Source organism: Tachypleus tridentatus, chromosome 10 (assembly GCF_004210375.1).
Source record: "Tachypleus tridentatus isolate NWPU-2018 chromosome 10, ASM421037v1, whole genome shotgun sequence".
NCBI classification, from domain to species: Eukaryota; Metazoa; Arthropoda; class Merostomata; order Xiphosura; family Limulidae; genus Tachypleus; species Tachypleus tridentatus.
In genome coordinates, this window is record NC_134834.1 from 4,742,420 (window position 1) to 4,758,246 (window position 15,827).

General features: G+C 27.8%; 1 protein-coding gene across 5 annotated transcripts in view; it reads left to right on the top strand.

Annotated features, from left to right (window-relative positions):
- Positions 1 to 15,827, top strand: part of LOC143228668 (breast cancer anti-estrogen resistance protein 3 homolog) — a 156,323-nt gene that overhangs the window by 109,142 nt on the left and 31,354 nt on the right. Inside the window, exon 1 of one of the 5 annotated variants that reach the window (XM_076459916.1) lies at positions 14,478 to 14,736. The exons of the other annotated variants lie outside the window; for them this stretch is intronic. The gene's annotated coding sequence lies outside the window, so the exon portion shown is untranslated. Of the gene's footprint in view, positions 1 to 14,477; positions 14,737 to 15,827 lie in introns of those variants that run through there. 5 annotated transcript variants of the gene reach the window in all.

The window sequence follows — 15,827 nt, forward strand, 5'->3', positions numbered from 1 at the left end:
TTGTCATTTCATTATTAATATAGAATTGTTAGTCATTTCATTGTTAATATAGAATTGTTACTCATTTCATTCTTAATATAGAAGTATTACTCATTTCATTCTTAATATAGAAGTATTACTCATTTCATTGTTAATATAGAATTGTCAGTCATTTCCTTGTTAATATAGAATAGTTAGTCATTTCATTGTTAATATAGAATTGTTAGTCATTTTATTGTTAATATACAATTGTTACTTATTTCATTCTTAGTATAGAATTATTATTCATTTCATTGTTAATATAGAATTGCTAGTCATTTCATTGTTAATAAAAAATTATTACTCATTTCATTGTTAATATAGAATTGTCAGTCATTTCATTCTTAATGTAGAATTCTTAGACATTTCATTGTTAATATAGAAATGTTTGTCATTTCATTATTAATATAGAATTGTTAGTCATTTCATTATTAATATAGAATTGTTAGTCATTTCATTGTTAATATAGAATTGTTACTCATTTCATTGTTAATATAGAATTGTTAGTGATTTCAATGTCAATATAGAATCGTTACTCATTTCATTGTTAATATTGAATTATTACTTATTTAATTGTTAATATAGAATTGTTAGTCAGTTCATTCTTAATATAGAATTGTTAGTCATTTCACTGTTAATATAGAATTATTACTCATTTCATTGTTAATGTAGAATTGTCAGTCATTTCATTCTTAATATAGAATTCTTAGTCATTTCATTGTTAATATAGAATTGTTAGTCATTTCATTTTTAATATAGAATTGTTACTTATTTCATTCTTAATATAGAATTGTTAGTCATTTCATTGTTAATATAGAATTGTTACTCATTTCATTTTTAATATAGAAGTGTTAGTAATTTTATTGTTAATATAGAATTGTTATTCATTTTATTGTTAATATAGAATTTTTACTCATTTTATTGTTAATATAGAAATGTTACTCATTTCATTGTTAATATAGAATTATTTCTCATTTCATTCTTAATATAAAATTGTTAGTCATTTCATTGTTAATAAGGAATTGTTACTCATTTCATTGTTAATATAGAATTGTTACTAATTTCATTGTTAATACAGATTTGTTATCCATATCATTGTTAATATAGAATTGTTAGTCATTTCATTGTTAATGTAGGATTGTTAGTCATTTCAATGTCAATATAGAATTGTTACTCATTTCATTCTTAATATAGAATTATTACTCATTTCATTGTTAATATAAAATTGTCAGTCAATTCTTTGTTAATATAGAATTGTTAGTCATTTCATTGTTAATGTAGAATTATTACTTATTTCATTGTTAATATAGATTTATTAGTCATTTCATTCTTATTATAGAATTATTATTCATTTCATTGTTAATATAGAATTGCTAGTCATTTCATTGTTAATAAAAAATTATTACTCATTTCATTGTTAATATAGAATTGTCAGTCATTTCCTTGTTAATATAGAATAGTTTCTCATTTCATTGTTAATGTAGAATTGTTAGTCATTTCATTCTTAATGTAGAATTCTTAGACATTTCATTGTTAATATAGAAATGTTTGTCATTTCATTATTAATATAGAATTGTTAGTCATTTCATTATTAATATAGAATTGTTAGTCATTTCATTGTTAATATAGAATTGTTACTCATTTCATTGTTAATATAGAATTGTTAGTGATTTCAATGTCAATATAGAATCGTTACTCATTTCCTTGTTAATATGGAATATTTACTCATTTCATTGTTATTATAGAATTGTTATCCATATCATTGTTAATATAGAATTGTTACTCATTTCATAGTTAATATAAAATTATTATTCATTTCATTGTTAATATAGAATTGTCAGTCATTTCATTCTTAATATAGAATTCTTAGTCATTTCATTGTTAATATAGAATTGTTAGTCATTTCATTTTTAATATAGAATTGTTACTTATTTCATTCTTAATATAGAATTGTTAGTCATTTCATTGTTAACATAGAATTGTTAGTCATTTTATTGTTAATATAGAATTGTTAGTCATTTCATTGTTAATATAGAATTATTTCTCATTTCATTGTTAATATAGAAATGTTAGTCATTTTGTTGTTAATATAGAATTATTACTCATTTCATTGTTAATATAGAAGTGTTAGTAATTTTATTGTTAATATAGAATTGTTATTCATTTTATTGTTAATATAGAATTGTTACTCATTTTATTGTTAATATAGAAATGTTACTCATTTCATTGTTAATATAGAATTATTTCTCATTTCATTGTTAATATAAAATTGTTAGTCATTTCATTGTTAATAAGGAATTGTTACTCATTTCATTGTTAATATAGAATTGTTACTAATTTCATTGTTAATACAGATTTGTTATCCATATCATTGTTAATATAGAATTGTTAGTCATTTCATTGTTAATGTAGAATTATTACTTATTTCATTGTTAATATAGATTTATTAGTCATTTCATTCTTATTATAAAATTATTATTCATTTCATTCTTAATGTAGAATTCTTAGACATTTCATTGTTAATATAGAAATGTTTGTCATTTCATTATTAATATAGAATTGTTAGTCATTTCATTGTTAATATAGAATTGTTACTCATTTCATTGTTAATATAGAAGTATTACTCATTTCATTCATAATATAGAAGTATTACTCATTTCATTGTTAATATAGAATTGTCAGTCATTTCCTTGTTAATATAGAATAGTTTCTCATTTCATTGTTAATATAGAATTGTTAGTCATTTCATTCTTAATGTAGAATTCTTAGTCATTTCATTGTTAATATAGAAATGTTTATCATTTCATTATTAATATAGAATTCTTAGTCATTTCATTGTTAGTATAGAATTGTTACTCATTTCATTATTAATATAGAATTATTACTCATCTCATTGTTAATGAAGAATTGTTACTTAATTCATTCTTAATATAGAATTATTACTCATTTCATTGTTAATATAGAATTGTTAGTCATTTCATTGTTAATATAGAATTGTTAATATACAATTGTTACTTATTTTATTCTTAATATAGAATTATTATTCATTTCATTGTTAATGTAGAATTGTTAGTCATTTCATTGTTAATGTAGAATTATTACTTATTTCATTGTTAATATAGATTTATTAGTCATTTCATTCTTATTATAGAATTATTACTCATTTCATTGTAAATATAGAATTGTTACTCATTTCATTGTTAATATAGAATTGCTAGTCATTTCATTGTTAATAAAAAATTATTACTCATTTCATTATTAATATAGAATTGTTAGTCATTTCATTATTAATATAGAATTGTTAGGTATTTCATTGTTAATATAGAATTGTTACTCATTTCATTGTTAATATAGAATTGTCAGTCATTTCATTGTTAATATAGAGTTGTTACTCATTTTATTGTTAATATACAATTGTTACTTATTTCATTCTTAATATAGAATTATTATTCATTTCATTGTTAATATAGAATTGTTACTTATATCATTGTTAATATAGAATTGTTAGTCATTTTATTGTCAATATAGAATCGTTATTCATTTCATTGTTAAAGTAGAATTGTTACTTATTTCATTCTTAATATAGAATTATTACTCATTTCATTGATAATATAGAATTGTTAGTCATTTTATTGTTAATATAGAATTGTTAGTCATTTCATTGTTAATATAGAATTATTTCTCATTTCATTGTTAATATAGAATTATTTCTCATTTCATTGTTAATACAGAAATGTTAGTCGTTTCTTTGTTAATATAGAATTATTACTCATTTCATTGTTAATATAGAATTGTTACTCATTTCCTTGTTAATATAGAAGTGTTAGTAATTTTATTGTTAATATAGAATTGCTATTCATTTTATTTTTATATAGAATTGTTACTCATTTTATTGTTAATATAGAATTGTTGCTTATTTCATTCTTAATATAGAATTATTACTCATTTCATTGTTAATATAGAATTGTTAGTCATTTTATTGTTAATATAAAATTGTTACTCATTTCATTGTTAATATGGAATTGTTACTCATATCATTGTTAATATAGAATTGTTAGTCATTTCATTGTTAATATTGAATTGTCAATCATTTCTTTCTTAATATAGAATTATTACTCATTTCATTGTTACTATAGAATTATTACTCATTTCATTGTGAATATAGAATTATTACTCATTTCATTTTTAATATAGAATTGTTAGTCATTTCATTGTTAATATAGAATAGTTACTCATTTCATTGTTAATATAGAATTATTACTCATTTCATTGTTAATATAGAATTGTTACTCATTTCATTGTTAATATAGAATTGTTTGTAATTTCATTGTTAATATAGAATTGTTACTCATTTCATTCTTAATATAGAATTATTACTTATTTCATTCTTAATATAGAATTATTACTCATTTCATTGTTTTTATTTAGAATTGTTACTCATTTCATTGTTTATATAGAATTGTTACTCATTTCATTGTTAATATAGAAGTGTTAGTCATTTCATTGTTAATATGAAATTGTTACTCACTTCATTCTTAATATAGAATTATTACTCATTTCATTGTTAATATAAAATTGTTACTCATTTCATTGTTAACATAGAACTGTTACTCATTTTATTGTTAATATAGAATTGTTATCCATATCATTGTTACTTTTTTTAAGTATTATTCCACAAAAATGAATTTGTTTCGTTTGTGTTTTTATCACTCGTCCATCTTGGTTATATTGAAGCTGACTACACCAATAAAATATCTGTTACATTAATAAGTAAAACGGATAAACAGTTTAATTTTTTGTTTTGTTTTGGAAAACGGGAGATAAACTGATATTTCATGTATGGAAAATCTTACAGCTGTTTTGGTTTTTAAAAGGGGACATTTGGTATATCAGGAAATCAATCTCAAAGTCATGAGTCCCACACAAAATATACACGCGACTAACCAGCCGAATGGAAAATAGTTAATATCTCTCAGCTACTCTTCGTAGGAAAATAAAATGTTTCTTCTTTAATAGTCATCAAAAAGTCAAATATCTATCGTTTGTCAAAAATTTCACGACTATTGGTCTATAAACATCAAATATCCATACATTAATAGTGAAAGAAACATGAAGTATATATTGGTCACTGGTTAAAAAAACTAAGTTTTGTTGATTATTGTTCAATAAATACTGTGCATTATTACTCATATATAAGATATATATATTATTGTTCACTCTATACTGTTCATTGTTACTCATATCTTAGTTCTAAAAGTTATTCTTCAGTCAAAGCTGTCATTATTACTAATGCCTAAATTTTGTAAGTTATTATTCACTAAAAACTGTCCATTGTTAATCATGTTTAAGTTCTGAAAATTATTCTTCAGTCAATGCTCTTCATAATACTCATGCCTAAATTATATAAGTTATTGTTCCACCAATAATGTTCATTCTTACTTATCTTTAAGACTTATGTTAGTGTTCACTCAATTCTGTCCATTGTTACTCATGCATAAATTATATAATTATTGTTTCACACCATATTGTCCATTCTTACTCATATCTAAGCTCTATACGTTATTATTCACTGAATACTGTCCATTGTATTCATATCTAAGTAATATAAATTACTGTTCAATTAATACTGTCCATTGTTTCTTCTATCAAAGTAATACAGATTACTGTTCAGTCAATACTGTCCATTGTTTCTTGTATCAAAGTAATACAGATTACTGTTCAGTCAATACTGCCCATTGTTTCTTGTATCAAAGTAATACAGATTACTGTTCAGTCAATACTGCCCATTGTTTCTTGTATCAAAGTAATACAGATTACTGTTCAGTCAATACTGTCAATTGTTTGCTATATCTAAGTAATACAGATTACTTTTCAGTCAATACTGTCCATTGTTTCTTGTATCAAAGTAATACAGATTACTGTTCAGTCAATACTGTCAATTGTTTGCTATATCTAAGTAATACAGATTACTTTTCAGTCAATACTGTCCATTGTTTCTTGTATCAAAGTAATACAGATTACTGTTCAGTCAATACTGCCCATTGTTTCTTGTATCAAAGTAATACAGATTACTGTTCAGTCAATACTGTCAATTGTTTGCTATATCTAAGTAATACAGATTACTTTTCAGTCAATACTGTCCATTGTTTCTTGTATCAAAGTAATACAGATTACTGTTCAGTCAATACTGCCCATTGTTTCTTGTATCAAAGTAATACAGATTACTGTTCAGTCAATATTGTCAATTGTTTGCTATATCTAAGTAATACAGATTACTTTTCAGTCAATACTGTCCATTGTTTCTTGTATCAAAGTAATACAGATTACTGTTCAGTCAATACTGCCCATTGTTTCTTGTATCAAAGTAATACAGATTACTGTTCAGTCAATACTGCCCATTGTTTCTTGTATCAAAGTAATACAGATTACTGTTCAGTCAATACTGTCAATTGTTTGCTATATCTAAGTAATACAGATTACTTTTCAGTCAATACTGTCCATTGTTTCTTGTATCAAAGTAATACAGATTACTGTTCAGTCAATACTGTCAATTGTTTGCTATATCTAAGTAATACAGATTACTTTTCAGTCAATACTGTCCATTGTTTCTTGTATCAAAGTAATACAGATTACTGTTCAGTCAATACTGCCCATTGTTTCTTGTATCAAAGTAATACAGATTACTGTTCAGTCAATACTGTCAATTGTTTGCTATATCTAAGTAATACAGATTACTTTTCAGTCAATACTGTCCATTGTTTCTTGTATCAAAGTAATACAGATTACTGTTCAGTCAATACTGCCCATTGTTTCTTGTATCAAAGTAATACAGATTACTGTTCAGTCAATACTGCCCATTGTTTCTTGTATCAAAGTAATACAGATTACTGTTCAGTCAATACTGTCAATTGTTTGCTATATCTAAGTAATACAGATTACTTTTCAGTCAATACTGTCCATTGTTTCTTGTATCAAAGTAATACAGATTACTGTTCAGTCAATACTGCCCATTGTTTCTTATATCAAAGTAATACAGATTACTGTTCAGTCAATACTGTCAATTGTTTGCTATATCTAAGTAATGCAGATTAATTTTCAGTCAATACTGTCCATTGTTTCTTGTATCAAAGTAATACAGATTACTGTTCAGTCAATACTGTCCATTGTTTGCTATATCTAAGTAATACAGATTACTGTTCAATTAATACTGTCCATTGTTTTTTCTATCAAAGTAATACAGATTACTGTTTAGTCAATACTGTCCATTGTTTCTTGTATCAAAGTAATACAGATTACTGTTCAGTCAATACTGCCCATTGTTTCTTGTATCAAAGTAATACAGATTACTGTTCAGTCAATACTGCCCATTGTTTCTTGTATCAAAGTAATACAGATTACTGTTCAGTCAATACTGTCAATTGTTTGCTATATCTAAGTAATACAGATTACTTTTCAGTCAATACTGTCCATTGTTTCTTGTATCAAAGTAATACAGATTACTGTTTAGTCAATACTGTCCATTGTTTGCTATATCTAAGTAATACAGATTACTGTTCAATTAATACTGTCCATTGTTTCTTCTATCAAAGTAATACAGATTACTTTTCAGTCAATACTGTCCATTGTTTCTTGTATCAAAGTAATACAGATTACTGTTCAGTCAATACTGTCAATTGTTTGCTATATCAAAGTAATACAGATTACTTTTCAGTCAATACTGTCCATTGTTTCTTGTATCAAAGTAATACAGATTACTGTTCAGTCAATACTGCCCATTGTTTCTTGTATCAAAGTAATACAGATTACTGTTCAGTCAATACTGTCAATTGTTTGCTATATCTAAGTAATACAGATTACTTTTCAGTCAATACTGTCCATTGTTTCTTGTATCAAAGTAATACAGATTACTGTTCAGTCAATACTGTCAATTGTTTGCTATATCTAAGTAATACAGATTACTTTTCAGTCAATACTGTCCATTGTTTCTTGTATCAAAGTAATACAGATTACTGTTCAGTCAATACTGCCCATTGTTTCTTGTATCAAAGTAATACAGATTACTGTTCAGTCAATACTGTCAATTGTTTGCTATATCTAAGTAATACAGATTACTTTTCAGTCAATACTGCCCATTGTTTCTTGTATCAAAGTAATACAGATTACTGTTCAGTCAATACTGCCCATTGTTTCTTGTATCAAAGTAATACAGATTACTGTTCAGTCAATACTGCCCATTGTTTCTTGTATCAAAGTAATACAGATTACTGTTCAGTCAATACTGCCCATTGTTTCTTGTATCAAAGCAATATAGTTTAGTCAATACTGTCCATTGTTAGTTATGTCCAGCTCTTATTTATAATTATTAATAATTATCTATCAATGTTTAAAGCTTTGTATAATTTTGGAAGAGAAATTCTCAAGTCCACTGAAATATTATGTGCAATCTGGATAAATGTCTGTTAACTTTATCTGATGACTGTCTGAGACATCTGGTTTCTTTCAAAACTTAGAGGGTGCGATGATGACAAGGGGGATTAGAACAGTCACGTGACATGTTTAACTCACCGTTACAGCCCGGAATTGTTCTAAAGTGATCGTGTGGGAAAATTACGTCACTTGGTTAAAGGTTATTTGTTGCCTTCCTTTCATTGGCTTCTTGGTATGCCGGTGTTGAAGGTTTTGTATTTCGCGCAAGAAGTTTACTTGACTAAAATGTACACGTAACACTTAAGTCAAGTGGTTACTTTATCTGGTATTATGAGATCGAAGATTCAGTTCCACAAAGTGAATATACAAACAAACTTTCATGTACAAGTTCTCGTGAATTTTTATTTTCTGTTACTTGACTAATAAGTTTAAGTCTGAAAGAGAAATATCCTGGTTCAAATAAGAAATGACTAAAGGCTCTGTCTTTCAAAACTTAACCCCTACCTCAATATTATAATCCAGTTTTGTGTAACGTCGGATGTACCACAATCTAAACCACCAATAACTAACAAATAATCCGTTTTTACGACACTATCCTCCGATCTTTATATCTGGTACTAGCTGTTACTAAATGATCAGTACAAACATCGTGTGTTTACATTGTTACAAAGTAAAAGTTTGTCTTTCAATAAAAAAAAATTTCTTGTCAGTGTGGATTAAGGAAAAAGGTTTTTAATAACGTATCTGTACAGATAAAGTGTTTTAATCAAAACTGTTCACATGAAGGTTTTTAATAACGTATCTGTACAGATAAAGTGTTTTAATCAAAACTGTTCACATGAAGGTTTTTAATAACGTATCTGTACAGATAAAGTGTTTTAATCAAAACTGTTCACATGAAGGTTTTTAATAACGTATCTGTACAGATAAAGTGTTTTAATCAAAACTGTTCACATGAAGGTTTTTAATAACGTATCTGTACAGATAAAGTGTTTTAATTAAAACTGTTCACATGAAGGTTTTTAATAACGTATCTGTACAGATAAAGTGTTTTAATTAAAACTGTTAACATGAAGGTTTTTAATAACGTATCTCTACAAATAAAGTGTTTTAATTAAAACTGTTAACATGAAGGTTTTTAATAACGTATCTGTACAGATAAAGTGTTTTAATTAACACTGTTAACATGAAGGTTTTTAATAACGTATCTGTACAAATAAAGTGTTTTAATTAAAACTGTTAACATGAAGGTTTTTAATAACGTATCTGTACAGATAAAGTGTTTTAATTAAAACTGTTCACATGAAGGTTTTTAATAACGTATCTGTACAGATAAAGTGTTTTAATTAAAACTGTTCACATGAAGGTTTTTAATAATGTATCTGTACAAATAAAGTGTTTTAATTAAAACTGTTCAGATGAAGGTTTTTAATAACGTATCTGTACAGATAAAGTGTTTTAATTAAAACTGTTCAGATGAAGGTTTTTAATAACGTATCTGTACAAATAAAGTGTTTTAATTAAAACTGTTCACATGAAGGTTTTTAATGACGTATCTGTACACATAAAGTGTTTTAATTAAAACTTTTCACATGAAGGTTTTTAATAACGTATCTGTTTAGATAAAGTGTTTTAATTAAAACTGTTCAGATGAAGGTTTTTAATAACATATCTGTACAAATAAAGTGTTTTAAATAAAACTGTTAACCTGAAGGTTTTTAATAACGTATCTGTACAAATAAAGTGTTTTAATTAAAACTGTTAACATGAAGATTTTTAATAACGTATCTGTACAAATAAAGTGTTTTAATTAAAACTGTTAACATGAAGGTTTTTAATAACGTATCTGTATACAAATATACAGATAAAGTGTTTTAATTAAAACTGTTCACCTGAAGGTTTTTAATAACGTATCTGTACAAATAAAGTGTTTTAATTAAAACTGTTCACATGAAGGTTATTAATAAAGTATCTGTACAAATAAAGTGTTTTAATTAAAACTGTACACATAATGTCTTTAATAAAGTATGTGTATATTAGTTCCACTGTATGGTACATCAAATATAACTGATAGCATTAGTTGTACTCTGTGGTACATCAGATATAACTGGTAACGTTAGTTGTACCATATGATACAGTTAATCTAGTTTATGAATTAGTTGTACCGTATGGTACATCAGATATAACTGGTAACATTAGATCTACTGTATGGTGCATCAGATATAAGTGGTAACATTATTTTTACTCTGTGGTACATCAGATATATCTGGTAACATGAGTTGTACTATATGATACAGTTGATGTAGTTTATAAATTAGTTGAGCTGTGTGGTACATCAGATATAACTGGTAACATCAGTTGCACTGTATGGTATAGTATATGTAGCTGGATCATTACGTGTACTATATTCTACTTTAGAAGTAGCTGATACCATTAGTTGTACTATATGGTACATTATATATAGCTGGTATCTTTAGTTGTACTTTGTGATACATTAGATCTAGTTGTTGACATCAGTTGTACCGTATGGTACGTTACACGTAGCTGGTTACATTAGTTGTCCAGTAAACATTATTAGAATCCAGTATATACCCATCTATCTAATGTAAACCTCACATAAAGTGACACAAACTTCCAGTATATTAGGTTTCTTAACTTTGACCTCTCCCTGATCAGTCAGTAAGTCAGTAACACAGTGTCGGTTACTTACAAGCAACGTTTCTTTTGGTATCAATTGTTATGATATGTTTTGTGGTTATTAATACCAAGCAAAGTATTTTCCTTTTGGTTGTTAGAATCCAGTTTAAGATCATTTGTAGCAATGACTCAGAGTACAGGAAGTCGTTAAATATACAAATCATGCCCCTGTAATTATACAGAGATGCGTGTCTAGTGAGTCACTAATACATTGATGACGTCATTCTTGATACTGTAAGACTAATTTAAAGCTAAAATATAAAAATTGCAATAGATTAGAAAACCACGTGTAACGCATGATATGTAATGTTAGAAAACCATGGTGTTAACACGACATCTCACGTGTAATGTATGATATGTGATGTCAAAAAACCATGGTGTTAACACGACATCTCACGTGTAATGTATGATATGTAATGTTAGAAAACCGTGGTGTTAACATGACATCTCACCTGTAATGTATGATATGTAATGTTAGAAAACCATGGTGTTAACACGACATCTCACCTGTAATGTATCATATGTAATGTTAGAAAAACATAGTGTTAACACATCTCACCTGTAATGTATCATATGTAATGTTAGAAAACCGTGGTGTCAACACGACATCTCACGTGTAATGTATGATGTGTAATGTTAGAAAACCATGGTGTTAACATGACATCTCACGTGTAATGTATGATGTGTAATGTTAGAAAACCATGGTGTCAACACGACATCTCACGTGTAATGTAATGTTAGAAAACCATGGTGTTAACATGACATCTCACCTGTAATGTAATGTTAGAAAACCATGGTGTTAACACGACATCTCACCTGTAATGTATGATATGTAATGTTAGAAAACCGTGGTGTCAACACGACATCTCACGTGTAATGTATGATGTGTAATGTTAGAAAACCATGGTGTCAACACGACATCTCACCTGTAATGTAATGTTAGAAAACCATGGTGTTAACATGACATCTCACCTGTAATGTAATGTTAGAAAACCATGGTGTTAACACGACATCTCACCTGTAATGTAATGTTAGAAAACCATGGTGTTAACATGACATCTCACCTGTAATGTAATGTTAGAAAACCATGGTGTTAACATGACATCTCACCTGTAATGTAATGTTAGAAAACCATGGTGTTAACACGACATCTCACCTGTAATGTAATGTTAGAAAACCATGGTGTCAACACGACATCTCACGTGTAATGTAATGTTAGAAAACCATGGTGTTAACATGACATCTCACCTGTAATGTAATGTTAGAAAACCATGGTGTTAACACGACATCTCACCTGTAATGTATGATATGTAATGTTAGAAAACCGTGGTGTCAACACGACATCTCACCTGTAATGTATGATGTGTAATGTTAGAAAACCATGGTGTCAACACGACATCTCACCTGTAATGTAATGTTAGAAAACCATGGTGTTAACATGACATCTCACCTGTAATGTAATGTTAGAAAACCATGGTGTTAACACGACATCTCACCTGTAATGTATGATATGTAATGTTAGAAAACCGTGGTGTCAACACGACATCTCACGTGTAGTGTATAATATATAATGGTTGAACATTACGTTGTTAACACGACATCTCACGTGTAATGTACGATATATAATGGTTGAACATTACGTTGTTGACACGATATCTCACGTGTAATGTACGATATATAATGGTTGAAGATCATGATGTCGTATTGTACTATTATTACTTATATTTTCGTGCAAAGATGTGGTAGTGTCATACTGTTATTACTTATGTTGTGTTTTATGTTTACATGTAAGGATGAGGTGGTGTCATACTGTTATTACTTATGTTGTGTTTTATGTTTACATGTAAGGATGGATAGTGTCGTACTGTTATTACTTATGTTGTGTTTTATGTTTACATGTAAGGATGGATAGTGTCGTACTGTTATTACTTATGTTGTGTTTTATGTTTACATGTAAGGATGGATAGTGTCGTACTGTTATTACTTATGTTGTGTTTTATGTTTACATGTTAGGATGGATAGTGTCGTACTGTTATTACTTATGTTGTGTTTTATGTTTACATTTAAGGATGGATAGTGTCGTATTGTTATTACTTATGTTGTGTTTTATGTTTACATGTAAGGATGATGTAGTGTAGTACTGTTATTACTTATGTTGTGTTTTATGTTTACATGTAAGGATGATGTAGTGTCGTACTGTTATTACTTATGTTGTGTTTTATGTTTACATGTAAGGATGATGTAGTGTCGTACTGTTATTACTTATGTTGTGTTTTATGTTTACATGTAAGGATGGATAGTGTCGTACTGTTATTACTTATGTTGTGTTTTATGTTTACATTTAAGGATGAGATAGTGTCGTACTGTTATTACTTATGTTGTGTTTTATGTTTACATGTAAGGATGGATAGTGTCGTACTGTTATTACTTATTTGTGTTTTATGTTTACATGTAAGGATGGATAGTGTCGTACTGTTATTACTTATGTTGTGTTTTATGTTTACATGTAAGGATGGATAGTGTCGTACTGTTATTACTTATGTTGTGTTTTATGTTTACATGTAAGTATGGATAGTGTCGTACTGTTATTACTTATGTTGTGTTTTATGTTTACATGTAAGGATGGATAGTGTCGTACTGTTATTACTTATTTGTGTTTTATGTTTACATGTAAGGATGAAGCAGTGTCATAATGTTATTACTTATGTTGTGTTTTATGTTTACATGTAAGGATGGATAGTGTCGTACTGTTATTACTTATGTTGTGTTTTATGTTTACATGTAAGGATGAAGTAGTGTCATAATGTTATTCTTATGTTGTGTTTTATGTTTACATGTAAGGATGGATAGTGTCGTACTGTTATTACTTATGATGTGTTTTATGTTTACATTTAAGGATGGGGTAGTGTCGTATTGTTATTACTTATGTTGTGTTTTATGTTTAGGTAAATGAACCCAGGAGAGTCACACTGGGGGGCATATGTCTCTATTCATTTTTACCAGATATTGGTATACGCGTCTATATTTTAACCGAATCCAATGTTTATGGTTTAGAAATGTGGTGCCCCCAGTCATCTGTGTCCCTTCCCAGAAATGTGGTGTCCCCAGTCATCAGTTACAATTTGCTCTTTGCCCTGTAACACTGTGCTTCACGTAAGAATAGTACAGCTTGATGAAAGACTACTTGGTGTTTCTCTATTTTTCTAGACTGAACTATTCAATTCGTACGTACAAGGTACACTTGTACCACCTTCCTTACTCAGATATGTACTTACTCTGCTTTCAACACCCACGTGCATACCGAATGAACTCGTCCGCCAATCTCTGCGTGACTCGTAGCGGATTTGTCCGTCAGCAGTACGTGTTTTTTCTCGCGCATGTTGAAGCGAGCAACTCCGAGGGCTCGTGGACAAGATATTTGTGTTCGCTTCTTAGCGAGAACGGAATGAATACCACTGAGTGAAACTGTGTTTTACGACACTGTATTTGTTTTGATAGAACGTACATATAAGTGATTTCAGTTATCCGGCTGGTTGGTGGCTGTGACTTCCAGCGACAACAGATGCAGTTCATCAGGCAAAAGCAGAACATTAAGTATAATTCTGTTCGTGTTTATTAGGTTTAGAATTCTTTGTTGTACCCACTACTCTGGATCAAACTTCTATTATACTAGTTACCATCTACTCTGGATCAAACTCCTATTATACTAGTTACCATCTACTCTAAATCAAACTTATGTTATACTAGTTACCATCTACTCTGGATCAAACTTCTATTATACTAGTTACCATCTACTCTAAATCAAACTTATCTTATACTAGTTACCATCTACTCTAAATTAAACTTATGTTATACTAGTTACCATCTACTCTAAATCAAACTTCTATTATACTAGTTACCATCTACTCTAAATCAAACTTCTATTATTCTAGTTACCATCTACTCTAAATCAAACTTATGTTACACTAGTTACCATCTACTCTAAATCAAACTTCTATTATACTAGTTACCATCTACTCTAAATCAAACTTCTATTATTCTAGTTACCATCTACTCTAAATCAAACTTATGTTATACTAGTTACCATCTACTCTAAATCAAACTTCTATTATTCTAGTTACCATCTACTCTAAATCAAACTTATGTTACACTAGTTACCATCTACTCTAAATCAAACTTCTATTACACTAGTTACCATCTACTCTAAATCAAACTTCTATTACACTAGTTACCATCTACTCTAAATCAAACTTCTATTATACTAGTTACCATCTACTCTAAATCAAACTTCTATTATACTAGTTACCATCTACTCTAAATCAAACTTCTATTATACTAGGTACCATCTACTCTAAATCAAACTTATGTTATACTAGGTACCATCTACTCTAAATCAAACTTATGTTACACTAGTTACCATCTACTCTAAATCAAACTTCTATTACACTAGTTACCATCTACTCTAAATCAAACTTCTATTACACTAGTTACCATCTACTCTAAATCAAACTTCTATTATACTAGTTACCATCTACTCTAAATCAAACTTCTATTATACTAGTTACCATCTACTCTAAATCAAACTTCTATTATACTAGGTACCATCTACTCTAAATCAAACTTATGTTATACTAGGTACCATCTACTCTAAATCAAACTTCTATTACACTAGTTACCATCTACTC